At 34.6% G+C, this 15,595-nt stretch overlaps 1 long non-coding RNA gene across 2 annotated transcripts in view; it reads left to right on the top strand.

Moving 5' to 3' along the window:
• The first annotated feature begins 403 nt into the window (after nt 1–403).
• The window catches only part of LOC131904583 (uncharacterized), a 37,439-nt gene continuing 22,247 nt past the window's right edge, over nt 404–15,595 (top strand). For both annotated transcript variants that reach the window (XR_009377766.1, XR_009377767.1), the window contains exon 1: nt 404–500. This is a non-coding gene — a long non-coding RNA (uncharacterized LOC131904583). The remainder of the gene's footprint in view (nt 501–15,595) is intronic.

The following is a 15,595-nucleotide window of genomic DNA, read 5'->3' as shown; positions in this document are numbered from 1 at the left end:
GCATCAACACAGAAAGGAATTGAGACTGGAACAACATGTGCCACTGAAGAAAAATGCATACAATCATTGTATTGTTAAAAAATATAAAGCTTTATGATGAGCAAAAAGAGCTGATGACGAGGATCTTTGATTCATTCATTGATTTTTTTTCTCACAAAATGTTCAGAATCAGCTTAAATATCCTGTGTCCAATGTCTTTAACCTGTAATAATAAAAGGTGAGGGCTCATCTCTGTGGTACAATTTTTAGGGCTACATTGAGAGAGCTTAGGATAATGTACACTTAATAAAATTACAGACAATGGTTGAGTTCTGTGATTGTGAACAAAATTCAAGGAGGCTTACTTGAAGATGAGAACTAACAGTATCTTCATTTTCATTAGCTTACCTTTACAAATGTTCTGCTTAGAACCTTGACCACACAAATAGAAGCAAGAACTTTATCATCATCACTATAGCAACAGCGTGGAAATTTATTTCAAAATGATTGACTACATGAAAGTGAGTTTTTCTTTCTCTTTTTTTTCTGTTTAGGATGGAAAGAAGACTAGATGATAGAAATGTTTAGTTCACATTGAAAACTTCTTCTATAATTTAACCTAGTGTATTTTCTTTTATAAAAGCAAATTAATTTACAAAATTTTATTAAGGCAACAAGAGTTTATATTATAAATATCTGTGTATGAATTAATTTCTCCTTTGAAGTATTGCTGTGGAATATTTGTGTATACTGTTTGAAGATGTGTCACTGTGATTGGCTTAATGAAGAGCTGAATGGCCAGTAGGTAGGCAGAGAGAGGTTAGGCAGGAATTCCAGAAAAGGAGAGGAACTCAGGAAGATTCTAGGTGTACAAGAGATACCAGTGAGACACTGAAAGTGTTGGACATATGGTGCAAAAGAGAGGAAATCAAGCCAAGTGGCAGAACATAGCTTAATTAAACTAGGTTAATATAAGTTCTAAGAGCTAGTTGGGGCAAAGCCTAAGCTAAGGTCATGCTTTCATAGCTAATAAGTCTCCATGTTGTTTTTTGCAGGCTGGTGGCTGAAAAGAAGTGTGACTAAAAATTACTGTTGAAATTTTTTGTAAGCAACTTATAAAATTTTAGAAAGAATATTTTATTCAAAATGCAGACATGTCATTAAGGATAATTTTCCTATGAATTATAATCTTCAATTTAAAACTTTGTACCAAATACTAACATACACGAACAACCGAAGACTAATAATATCTCTTTATTGCCTTGGGCAAGAATGATCACAGTTTTAAAGCTGGGCCATTTAATATTTTGTGCTGTCTTAAATTTCTTTGTGAGAAAATGCTCTTGTCCTTCTCATGACATCTTTTCACATCTCTGAACTTTATAGTGAGCATGCTTGGTTCAAAGTAGCTGACAATCTACATTTAAAATAAGATGATCATATAGTAACATTGCTGAGGCAAGTTTTTAACCTTTATATCATTGCTGGAGTCAGAGTTCTGAGAACTTCATTTATAATGGCCTTTTAAAAAAGCCTTTCTGGGCTTTAGGACTTGCTTTTTAAGTGCTTACTCTTTGCCCACTTTAACTGAAAAGACATGACATGATTTCAAGATCCCCGAAGTGCATTCTTATTCATGAATTATATCCATTCATAAGACGTGTGGAAATCTCTAGGCTTGATGACGGATGGGGTGAATCTTCTGAAACTTTTGCATAGATCAGGTGTTTCATGAAATAAATGATAGAAAACCATTTTTATAATTTTTTTCTGTAATTTCTACTCTTGGTAAGACTAAGGGATTACATCTTAGAAGTCTGGTAATTTTGCATAAAATATCAAGAAAAGGATAATAATATGCTTGTTATCAGCCATTAAAATGATGCATGAATTATAGATGTGTTAACACATAAAGTCAATTATTGATTGTTATTGTCTAAGGTATAGAATCAGCTGAATGGTGCATTTGGATCACAGACATTTGTTTTTTATACAGGTCTAAGTTGAATACCAAGATAAACTATTTTAAAGTAGTAATTAGAAATTCATCATTCAAAACTTGAATTTCAGCACAAAATACATTTCTGTAAATTATAGTATTGAAATTTAAAACATTTCATCAAATATTAATATGTATGAATAGCTACCAATAAATTGATATCGTTTTCTTGCTTTGGACAAAAATGCCCCAAATCCTAAACACTTATTGTGTTTTCTTCTCTTAACTTTATTAGCAAAAGTTACTCATTAATAGAGATATTTCTCAAAAATTTGATTAGATTAATTTAATGCATAATGGAATATGGAAACATTTTATTTTGCTTTTCGTGCATCTACTAAGTCCAATTCAATTTTCAACGTGTTTTCATTTCTGCATTCCATACAATTTCTAACTATATTTATTTTTATTGTTTAGTTGAGAGTTTCATAAAAGGTACTCCAATCACCCTTACTTACCACTCCTCCCATATCTGCTCCCTACCTTTGTGGCCTCTAACAACAACAAAAAAGTTTTAAAAAGTCCAATTTGTGTTGTCTCTATAGTAACTGCTGTTGACAGATACAATGTGGTAGTCCATGATCCATGACCCTGCTGACTATAGAGGACCAGGAACCTTCTTCTGCAGTGGAATAAATGACTGCAGACTCACAATTGAGAAACAAAGACATAGAAGATTTCAGTGACAACCCCTACCTCTACCCTCACCCTGAAAATCATAGACAGGAAGCTATCAAAGAGAAATCTTAAAAATTGTGACAATGATGCTATAGTGTAGCCCTTCATGATAGATGGTGACTGGCTAGGGTGAGGATGGGGAATGACTCATTCTGTAAGAGGCCGGGTCACTGGGAATTTGACCATGCTCTAGTTACTATATGGACAAACTATTTTTTACATTTAAATATTAAGTAACTAAAGAGCAACCTAATAGGATCTATGTGGTGATATTTTGTTTGTGATCTAACAAATAAAGCTTGCCTAAGACCAGAGTGTGGAGCTAAGGTACTAGTTAGCCATAGAAGCCAGGGAGTGGTGGCACACACCTTTAATCTCAGCACTTGGGAGGCAAAGGCAGACAGATCTCTGTGAGTTCAAGGTCACTCTGGGCTACCAAGTTTGATACAGTCTAAAAGAGAAACAGCCAGGCAGTGATGGCACACCTTTGTTCCCAGCACATGGGATCTCACGCCTTTAATCCCAGCACTAGGGAGGTGGAGACAGGCAGCAATATGGCAAGGCAGAGAGAGGAATGTAAGGTGGGAGGAGACAAGAACTCAGCTCCCTTCAGGATGAGAAGTCCTGGAGGTAAGAAGTCTCTCTAGTGGCTGGCTCCTTTACTGATCTTTCAGTTTACCCTGATATCTGTCTCCAGGTTTTTATTATTAAGACCAATTAGAATTCATGCTGCAGACCTAGAAGTATTAAGCAATATTTTAAACTCTGATACATTTATGTTAGGGAGTTTCATCCCTTAAAATTATAAACATTGGACTGATATTGGCAATTTAATTATATTATTGATATTACCTTGGGATTTTCTGATTCTAAAAATTAAAATGAATGTATACAATATTTGAACTGGCAAATGTTTACACACACACACACACACACACACACACACACACACACACACACACACATATATATATATATATTTACCTTAAAGTATAGAAACTTGTTTGTTAAAATATGTTTCAAATATGTAAGTTGATTTAACAAAAATTATTCTTTCTTTAAAAGTTTACATGATGTTGGAGCTTTGTGTAGATGGCATTCTTTTCTGAATGAAATGTTTATTTAAGAATAAGCTCTTTATTTAGGGATAGGAAGAAGAAATTGACTAAAAAATTATGACTGAAATGGTTATTAAGACTTTATAGGGCTGTAGTCATGACAAAAAGATGACAGTTAATTCTCAAACTAGTTTTCTGTATTTATTTTGATAAATATCTTCTTGTTCAGGATGTGATTTAGTAGGTTTTACAAATTTTCATTAAATCACACTATAAAACTGTGCTGATTTTTAAATAAACTGAAGAAAATGATGTGATAACTTCACTTTAAATGTTATAATGAAGGGCAGGTGAGATTCTCAGATGTTAAGGGTGCTTTCTGCTCTTCCAAAGGGCCCAAGGGTTTTTTGTTTTTGTTTTTCCAGAATCCAGTTGTGTTTCACAACTCCTTGCAATTCCATTTCAGATATCCAGTGTCCACTTCTGGTCTCCATAGGTACCTGTACTTATGTGCATAGACCCACAACAGAGAGAGAGAGAGAGAGAGAGAGAGAGAGAGAGAGAGAGAGAGAGAGAGAGAGAGAGAGAGAGAGAAATGAACAAAAAGTAAAAACAAATATTTAAATGCCAAGGGAAATGATTATGATGAATATCCAACGTTGTTATTGTTTTTGCTTTTTTTGGGGGGGACCGCCACTCAGCTCCCAAATAAATCACACATGGAGTCGTATTTTTAATTATAAATGCTCAGTCTTAGCTTGACTATTTTCTTGCCAGTTTTTCTTAACAAATTTATCCCATCTTTTACCTCTGAGCTTTTCCTGTTCTCTTCTGTAAATGCTACTCTTACTCTGTGGCTTGCTATATAGCTAGGTGGATGGCCCCTGAAGTCCTCCTTTTTCTCTGGCTACTTCTTTTCTCCTCCCAGATTTCTCCTTCAATTTATCCTCTCTGCCTGCCTCACTATTGGTCATTCAGCTCTTTATTAGACCATCAGGTGCTTTAGACAGGCAAAGTAACACAGTTCCACAGAGTTAAACAAATGCAACACAAACAAAAGTAACACACCTTAAAATAATATTCTACAACAAATTCTTTATTGCCTACAAAGTCTCACGCTATCAATGCCATTTAGTCATGGATTATCAAGAGATCAAATTTTGCTTGTTTTGGTTTCTTAATTGTGCTTGGGATAAAGAAAATATGTAGAATCTAAAAAATGTTATTCTCTTTTCAAGTAACTTTCTGAAAATGATAAATAAAATCTAATATAATTTTCTATATATGAGACAATTACTTGGTACTTACAAGTGAATGAAAATGTACATTTATAGCTTACTATGAGAGCATTATTTATGAATGTATGTCTGCAATTATATAAGCTAAAACATTTAAAATAAACAAACATCAATTGTTCAATATGGAGAACAGAATTACTATGTTTCTGACAAAACCTTTCTTTAATTCTTTTATTACTAAGGAAGTAATGAAATTTACAGCTTCTGTGATATCCTCAGAGATTAAACCCATGAGCATTAAAAATATACTATTCACGTACTAGCATAAGACAGTAAGAAAAGTGCTGAACAAATTAATGCTGGAAATAATACCAGAACATATGATGGTTCACGTTTGTAGCCATATAATAAATATTATTCTCTTAATTGCTTTTAAATGGTGGACAAATAATTAGTATAATCATTATAGCAAGATCTTCATGAAAGTGGTTTTTAGAAATGTGAACAAAAACACATTGATAGTTTATATGTGTAGAAAGAGACTGAAAGTAAATTATTTTACAAATGTTGGTTTTAATTAATTTTAACTTGCCTTTATTTGTTTACTGTAATGAAACACAGTAACAGCCACGTTAGAAGAAGATATTAATCTCAGTACATCATCATTTGTGATGCTGGATATAGATTTACAGATCTATTCATTTCCATCACAGAATGCTAGAGAGCTAGGCATTTCTGGACAGGTCTTCACAATTCAAACAGCAGGTGACTTACTGCTGTAAGCACGAATCTATTTAGAGCATGATTATTTTCACCCACACAGCATCTGCCTGCTTATCAATGCTTTGTAGCTCTTCTTAAAAGCTATGTACTCCAAATTTCTTTGTTAACATTGCATCAGAAGTTAACTTCCTCAGTTCCTACTTTCCAAATAATTTTACATTGATTTTTGATTTCTTAAAAATTTTTGCTGTGTTTATGTACGCACATTCTGGATTACATGCAACAAATCCTTTTAAGGAGTGTTCATTACTGTAATGTTCATTATGGCTGTTATATGATCTTTTACATATTGACTGAAAATAATTACTTAAAATTATAAATACAAATATGTTTGAGCTGAGCAAGAAATCAATGAACATGAATAAAAATTAAAAGTATGTATAATGAAGTGTTGTGGCAACTTGTAAGGGGAAAGCAAAAGATTCAACTTATCTCCTGAGAAACGACAAATTGCAAATGACAGATTTCAGGTAGGACTTCATTTGTGCTGATTGGTCAGCATGCTTTTATTGGTGGCTGATTTTACTCTATAGAGTTCCAGCTTGGAATGCTCATTTACAATCCCTAGGGCTTTATACAACGATATTGACTCTAATCTCCTAAGAAATTTAACTGCAAAGTATTATATTGTTCTTTTTATTCATTATGTTGTATAGGGAATTTCTAGAATGAATTGATCTTGGATAGGTAGCATTTTCTTCTTTGAACATCAAGTCCTCCTCATGTGAATGGTTGTTACCACAGGCACATACTATCCAGAGGGGACAAGATTACTTTTGGACCTGATGATTAATATTCTTACCTTGATTGTGGTGATGGCATGATGAGTATACACAATGTCCACAACCATGAGGTTGCATATATGAAAATTTTATGTATCACTTACACACCAAAGAGTGCTGTTAAAATGACACATTTAACATATATCATTTGATGAGTTTAGACATATATGTATATCCATGAGTCCATTTATTATTTTGACCATAGTAATGATTCCTATAATTTTATTTTTATTTTGTTAAAATAAATGTTACATAAAATGTATTCACCTGACCAATTTAACTGCGCAGCTTAATTAAATGCATTTAATGCATTATATCCGGTGTAGCCATCACTATTATAATTCTTTCCATTGAAACTCTACTTACTAAACAGTAGCTCTCCCCTCAAGTCTTCCCAGATCACTACTTCCTTCTTTGTTAGAGTGTTACTACTCAACAAGCTGACCCACCACATATAAGTGGAAGTATATTATTTTGCCCTTTTATGCTATGTTTATTTCACTTAGTGTGGCATTTTCTAGCTTATCTGTGCTGCAACATTGTGTAATTTACTCACTTTATAATATTTAGCAATATTCTAAATATTAGTAAACAAGTCACATTTTTTAATTACCTGTGGCATTTAAGAAAATTGGGTTAGCGGGCTATAATCCACAGCCCTAGAGAAGCTAGGTAATAAGGAGGACCCTAAGAGGGACACATGATCAGTCTGGAAAGAGGAAATAGATGGGATCTCCTGGGAAAACTGGGGGTGGGGATGTAAAGGGGAGGAGATGGGGGATGAGAATATGAGGGATCAGGATGGTTGAGTTAGGGGAAGGACAAAGAGGGAGAGCAATGAAAGAGATATCTTGAGAAAGGGTGGCCATTATGGGGTTAGGGAGAAACCTGGTGCCAGGAAAACTCCCAAGAATCCATATGGATGACCCCAGCTAAGACTCCTAGCAATAGTGGAGAGGGGAACAGATTGGTGATTACCCTAATTGTCATGATAGAACCTTCATCTAGTAACTGATGGAAGCAGATGCAGAGATCCACAGACAAGCATTGGTTGAGCTCCTGGAGTCCAGTTGAAGAGAGGGAAGAGGGATTAAATGAGCAAGGGGGTTTAAGATCATAACAGGGAAACCAACAGAGACAGCTGGCCCAAGCTTGTGGGAGGTCATGGACTCTAGACTGACAGCTAGGGAGCCTGCACAAGACTGAGCTAGGCCTTCTGCATGTGGGTTAACAGTTGTGTAGCTTGGTCTGTTTGTGGGGACCCTAGCAGTGGGATCAGAATCTGTCCCTGGTGCTTTTTGGAACCTGTTCCCTATGATGGGATGCTTTGCTCAGCCTTGATGCATCGGGGAGGAGCTTGGTCCTGCCTCAACTTGATATGCCATGCTTTGTTGACTCCTATGGGAGGCCTTACCCTTTCTGAGGAGAGGATAGAGGGTGGGGTAGGTAGAAAAGAAGGAAAGGGAAGAGAAAGGAAAAGAAGCTGTGGTTGGTATGTAAAATAAAAAAATAAAAAGAAGAAAGAAAAAATTTTAAAAAAAGGATTAGTTCTATTTTTATGAGTTGTGTGTAATGCAGATATGAAAACGGGTGCACATATTTCTACTCGAGAACCTGGTACCTATCCTTTTGACTACAGCAAGTGCTGGAACTACAGGAGTTTCCCTTTTGAGTTTTGGGGGAAACAATACACATTCAATAGAACCAATGGCTGAGGAGCCCCCATGGAACAGGGATCATGCCCTCTGGATAAGTGAGGCAGTTGATTAGCTTGAACTGTTTGGGAGGCCCCCAGGCAGTGGAGCCAGGACCTGTCCTTGGTGCATGGGCTGGCGTTTTGGAGCGTTGGGCCTATGCTGGGAAATTTTGCTCAGCCTTGTTGTAGGGAGGAGGGGACTGGACCTTCCTCAGCTGAATCTATCAGGCTGGGCTGACTCCCCAGTGGAGACCTTGCCTTGGAAGAGGTGGGAATGGGGGGTGGATTGGGGGGAGAGCTGGGGGGGAGGGAGGACGAGGGAATCCATGGCTGATATGTGAAATTAAGTTAATTATAAAATAAAAATATTTTTAGAAAAAGAAGTCATATTTCAGGTTTTGAATTTAGAAAATATGGGCTACTGGTGTGTGGAACAATACTCTCTCATAACATTGGGCTGAGACCCTGAGCCACCTTTCCAAGTCATGATACCATGTGAGAAAAGACAATAAGCATTCTAATGTATTGTGTACTGTGTGGCCAAGTTAGTTAGCATACTTGATCTACAGTATCTTTAAGTTAAGTTCAATTTATCGTGGCATACACACCGTGTTTTTGACAATGACTGTACCCTTTCATATTCTTAAGCAGTACTACCCGATGGTTTCAGTTTCTCAACATTCTCACCAGTACTTGTTCTGTTTTGTTTTATAGTAACAACCATATCTAGTTTGAATCATATCTCATTATAATTTTGGTTTGTGTTTCCTTAATGGATAAGGGATTTTAAACAATTTTCATGTTTTGCTGTTCATAAATATCTTTGGGGAAACATAAATTCAAGCCCTTGTCCAGATCTGAATTTAGAAGTCAAATGTTGTTTTGGAAATTCATTTACAGTTATCAAATAGATATTTTGTAATTTTGTATTCTGCAATTTTAATGAACATTTAAAATCCATATCATATATTTTTAGATTTTTTATGATTTTATTTATTGTATTAGTGTCTATCTATGTGAGCTAATGGACACCACATGCATGTAGATGGTCACAGAGTTCTGAGGGTGTAGATCCCTTATAACTGGAGATACATGCTGTTGTGAGGCCTATAACATGGATTCTGGGAACTGAATCCTGGATACTCTGCGTGAATAGCAAATGTTCTTCACTGCTGAACCAACTCTGAACCCCAGTATTTCTTTTTTTGTTGTTGCCAGTGTCTTTAGTGTCATATCTCAAAAAATATTTGCCAAATATGACATCAATCATTTACTTTTGTCTTCTTCTGAAACTACTATTGTTTTAGATTTGGTTTTTTGATCCTTTTGAATAAAGGCTTATATACAGTATGAGAACAGTATTTAACATCACTATTTACAAATGAGCATTGGTTTCCTAGTACCAATTATTGAAAATGTCATCTATTTCTCATTTAATAGCTACCCGCTTATATCCTTTTCAAGAATCACTTTACCATACATGTGAATGCTTCTTTGTAATTGTCTTAGTCTAATGGTGATACTTTAACAAAATACTTGGGTCTGACGTATTTATTAGTTATAGAAATCAATCCCTTTCCGTTTGAAGTCTAGAAGACCAATATTAAGCCATTGGTAGGTCTGATGTGTGTGAGAATCTTGTGTCCCATTTTCATTATGACAACTTGATGCCACATTCCCATAAGGTACAAGGTGGAAGAGCCAAACAGAAACTATTTCATGAGGCTTCTTTTCTAAAAACACTAATCTATCCTAGGATGGAGACTTCATGACTTAAAAATTCTGCAAAATCCATTCTGGTAACATCTCTGCAATGGACAATTATTTTCAACATAAACTTTGGTGGGGATATATATTCAACTCATAACAATAGTTTTTATTCTACACACTTTGTCTATTTATCTGTCTACATATTAGTATCACAGTTAATTTTTAGTAACAGTTTTATGCAAGGCATGGGTTTGTTTGATTTTACTTATTTGTTCATTGAAAGTATGATTTTATTCTATAATTCAGGCTGCCTCTAACTCGCTAAGAAGTCTGCATTGGCCTAAAAATCGCTTAACTCTTGTTTCTACTTCCTGTGTTCTGTGTTTGGGCTGGTAGTGAACAAATTAGTCCCTTAGTAAAATTCAAAATCATGAAGTATTTTTAATTAAATAATATTTCATTTATTCTTTGAAAATTTTATATATTTATATAACTTATTTTGATGATATCTGTCCATTAATATCTCTCCCCAGTTCCCTCGTATGTCCCCTTACTGACTGTTTCCTAACTTATGTGTTCTCTTTTACTGTTCTTACCAACCTACTGAGTCTAACTAGTGCTGCCCATATATACCGGGGGATGTGGCCATCCACTGTGGTATGGATAACCTACCAAACACATCCTTAAGAGAAAATGACTTTCTTCTCTCAGCAATAACCAACTTCCAATAGCTTTTCTGCCAGAAATGGGGCCATGCTAAAATTTTGACTGGCTTGATCTTGTGTAAGACTTGTGGAAGTAACCACAGTAGCTATGAGTTGATGCTTAAAAAAATCATGTCATGTTCAAATGTCAGTATTTTCCAGATCTCCTCCTGGTCTTCATACTCTTACATTCTCTCTGCCCTCCTTCCATGGTGTTCTCTTGAGCCTTGGGTGGGTAAAGATTGATAGAGACAACCCATCTAAAACTGAATACTTAGATTAACTTATGCTTGCCACTTTGACCAGTCATCAGCTTTTGAATTAACCACTTCCCACTGGAAAAAGAAACTAATCTGACCAAAGTTGAATACAGCACAGATTTGTGCTTATAAAGATAAAGGTTTGGAAGACAATTTGACAACATGACCATGTAGTAAAAATAATAGCGAGTTATCACGGCTATTTAACCAGTCTGTACCATTTGATTTTGATTAGCAGTTTTTCCTGAAGATACACATAATACAAAATGTTTGTTTATTCCAAGATTGTTCACTACATTATTATTTGTAATTTCAAAATATTAAAATTGAACACAATGTTCACATAAAACATAGCAGTTGGTTGAATCGAGGTGCAACCATGTATGGAATAGCACTATGCTGAAAAAAGAAATGAAAATTACTTACAAAAGACATTGAGCGATCTCTAGGATATACCGCTAGGTTAAAAAAGTAAAGGGCAAAACATTATGCATAACATGTTAGCTTCCTATAAGAACGTTATGAGAAGAAACCTCTCAAACATTAAGCGTATTGCACCATGTCTGTGATTAAAACATAAAGTGTTTGTGTCTGATTAGCCAAATCAGTCAAACCGAATAAAAAATTTATAACTACATCAATGGCATGGATATTCATAAGTGGTAAAATTGTCCCTTCTAATCACTAATAAATGCTGAGATGGTGCTTCTGTTCATTTACACACTGAAAATAATGAGGCATTGCCTTAGTAGTAACGAAGCTCAAAATCCATGACTATGTTCCTTTCTGTAAATGAAATATTGGAGTGGATGAATATATTTGTTGGTCTATCTGCCTGTTTTCCTTTTCATCTGTCTGTCTGTCTGTCTATGTAGATAAATGTCATAGAGGATTAACCACTGATAAACAATCTAAAGGCATCTTGAATCAATACTTTTCATAACACAACAGTGTTTCAATAAAAAACAATAGGACCTCTCTAAAGTATGAAAATAACTAATTAGTAAAAACTGACTTTATTTCATAATGATTAGCAAATATCCAAGAACTAGACAAATTATTAATGCAAATTTGAAATTCATGGTAATACATTAAAGAGTCTGTTAAAAAGTCTTCCTTGAAAAGTTTATCTTTATATTTGCACCTTGCTTATTTTCACAACTAGTATATTAAGAAGAAATAAAAATATTAGAGTCCACTTTCCAAACCAGGTTAAGAATTTTGAGGAGAAATAGAGACTCCAGATGTCTGCTAACATTGATGGTGAAGATGAGATTAGGAGGTAGACTTGATTCCTGACTATAGCACTATTCTTCTCAGTATCTTTCTATACAGGATACCTTAGCCTCATGGCTGGTGAGGACCTGAGCCTTTAGGCTTACGTTAGCTGTTTTATGTAACAGTCTTCAGTGACTGCTCTTGTTTTTGATGGGTTTTCTTGTTTTATCCTATTGGAGGAATAAAACAATCAGTGGAGACAGTCCTGAGGGCTATAGCTCACTCTATTTAACATGAACTGGAGACACAGAGCTCCTTATTTATTTAATTCAGCTAATTTTTACAAAAAGGACTGAGTGTCACCCCAATAAAAAATCTTATTATATGCATACACTTCTGTTTATTGGATAAGGTTTATGAAAAGGATGAATTTATCTTTAAACAGAGACTTTTTGCTCGGGAATGTTTTCTTTTTCTAAAACTTCCAAAATAATAAAGTATCTGGCTAGTGTTGCTAATTCAATATATCATTATAATACCTTAATTCTTACTTTAAAATATATACTCTAGAATTTTGTATCTAGAAGTCAATTTTCTTTTTATGATTCTCCAGGTAAAATAATCTCTAATAGTCTATGAATTTAAAGTGGATCCAATTCCAATTTGTCATTTAGCTGTCAAAGATTTCCACAGATATAACTGGTTATGTGAGAGGTTGTCTGTATGCTAAACTCCATTTCTACCTTGAGAAGCTGAAAAACAAATATTTTGAATGATTGCTTCTGCTTAAGAAGAATTATATTTGTGAAAGTATTTTCTTTCCCAAATATTTTAGATGCTTTTGTTTCTATGTAGTTAGAGTTGTACTGAGAGAAACCTGAATACAAATATTTACTGTTAAGTACACACTAGATTTCAGTAATTTTGTATTTTGTTTCCCTATTGATTTCTCGGGTCCCACTAAGTGAGGTGACATCTGATTCTGAATAGATGCTGTCTAAGTGCCTTGCCTATTGCAGACCCCTCAGGTGTTTTCTCCTTTTGCAAGGACTCCTCACTCCCTGCTGTAGACTTGCTGATAGACTACGATGCTATCACTTATCACGGGTTCCACCTGTTCCTAACGAGAACACTGAGACATGGAATACAGTCACAAAAAATACAGACGTAAATAGAGAAAAACAGACAAACATTCCTAATTTCAAATACTAAAAAGAGGCTTCCTTGCTTGGAATAGCGTGTGAGTGTCATAAAATACAAAGAGATCTTTTGATTCAACCAGCTCTTCATTTAAAATCTTAGCCTGAAAAGGTCCATGCTTTTTACTCCTCTGAACACCACCTCCTTCTCCTATATTTTTTATCAATTGTCAAAAAAGTAGATTTTATCAGATATAATATTCATAACTGCAGCCATTAGTTTTAAATAATTTGAGCATCTAGGCAAAGAAGATCTTAACTTTCCAAATCATGCCCCATCCAGGAGTGGAATAAACACCAATCCTTTGGTTGCTCTATCATAAAATCTGGAGCAATAGGTGCCCTGATATTTCACCCAGGGAAACATTAGGATTAGGAAAAATGTGCAATAAATTGTAGAGAAAAATTTTGATGATAGGTCTTTACTCTTTGGTATATAATGTTTTTAAAAAAATGGTACCAAAGAGGTTAATTCTGTTGGTTTGTTGAGATTGTAAGGGTAAAATTCATATGTAAAATATATTTTTCTGATAATTGATACATTTTATCATTTATAAAGACTAAAGTCAAAGGGGAAAGTAGAAAAAAATAGAGTTCTCATATTTAATAAACAATTCCAGAATAAATAATCGAAGATAAATCCTCACAGTAGAGTTTATTTAAGCTAAACTTAAAGGCAAATTTATGTTACATTTAATTTAAAAATGCTCAGTAACCTTGAATACTTGAGGTTTTTTTTCCCTCACTTTAACACTGATGAGTCAATCAAAAGGGACATGTGATTCTAGTGAGTGTAAAAAGCCAAGGTTCTTCCTGACTCAGAAAATGACAGGAGAAGCATCACATTTGCGTCACTTGTCTCACTCTGCAGTCACACCAAGTTCTGCCTGCTTAGCTGGCTGCTCTTCTCACAAAGAGATTCTGAACTCAGTGTTAACAAATCTTTGAAAATGGACAGTGAACTTGCCCCCTCACTTTATCTCTCTAAATGAGAGATAAAATCGCTCTGTTTTCCAAAACTGTTAGCTCTACAAACAGTTACCAAATAGTAATCTATAAAAAAAGGGGAAAATCCTATTTGTAAGATATAAAGAGAGAGACTTGTAAAAAATATGACAAACCATGTAATCATGTATTTAACATTAATGTATCATGAAAAATGTTTCCCCGCCATAAATAATCTCTTAGTTTCCAGATTTCTGCCTTTTTGTCTTCATTCACATCTCAGCAGCCAAGTTCTTTTGGACTTGATGTTGCTTGTCTAGTACACAATACATCATATATACTGATGTCTTCCACTGAACAATATGTGTAGCTGATGTATGTTAGACTTTCTGAACTGATTTTAGTAAACTTGAGTATCATGCTGTTTTGTTAATATTGCTTTTATTACTTTTGTTTGCTTACTATAGTATATTGTCAGCCTATGTCCAAGCTCAATGATTTTTCTTCATTCTATGTACTCTACAGATCAGCCCATGAAAGTCACCCTCCAATTTCTGTTACTATACTCTTTGATTAAATATTTTCTGTCAATTCTGTGTCACTATTTCTACCTGCCTGCTAACATTACTAGTTGGTTGTTTTGAGTTGTTTTTCTTTCCTTTTAAGTCTTTTTTATTTTATTTTTATTTTTTTTTATTTAATCATAGTCATTTTAAACTTTGTTTGCTACTATCATATTAGAATTGGGTTATAATTTTTTTGTACCAGAGTATTTTTTCTCCTTTTTCCTGCTATGAAATTTGGTTGAAATTCATATTGGGTGTTAGGCACTGAGGTACACGGGCCTGTCAGATAAGGGTTTATTTTGCAGCTGTAGTTGACAATGATTCCAGTTCCTACATTGTCTTCTACTGCATCTTCACTTATCTTCTCTAAACACTCTTCTTCAGAATTTGTGTTGTGCAGTTCTTTCAGTTGAACACCATGATTCTCCTGGAGTTCAGCTTACATGGCGATTATAGGTGGGAGAGAGTTGTTTTCGAATATAATAAGTCTGTCTTTTGGTTATCATGAATCTCTGGGTTGTGATCTTCAAAAACGTCTCTCTGTTATCAAAGCATTTTGGCCTTCTTGCATTAGACAAGAAATAAGGATGAGGAGAAGTGAAGGTAAGTCTCTAGCAAAAGTCTTTAATATGTGCATAACATTTATTATGAAGAATTTGTAAACATATTTCTAATGCCAATTCTACACCTTACAGGGATCTCTTCTGAATTGTTATAAAGAATTTCTTGCTCCCAAGTGGAGTGGTTTGTTGTATAATACGACTCTACGAAATGGTCCAT

This window comes from Peromyscus eremicus, chromosome 2, assembly GCF_949786415.1.
Source record: "Peromyscus eremicus chromosome 2, PerEre_H2_v1, whole genome shotgun sequence".
In the NCBI taxonomy this organism is placed as follows: Eukaryota; Metazoa; Chordata; class Mammalia; order Rodentia; family Cricetidae; genus Peromyscus; species Peromyscus eremicus.
This window is presented reverse-complemented; position numbering and strand designations above follow the sequence as displayed.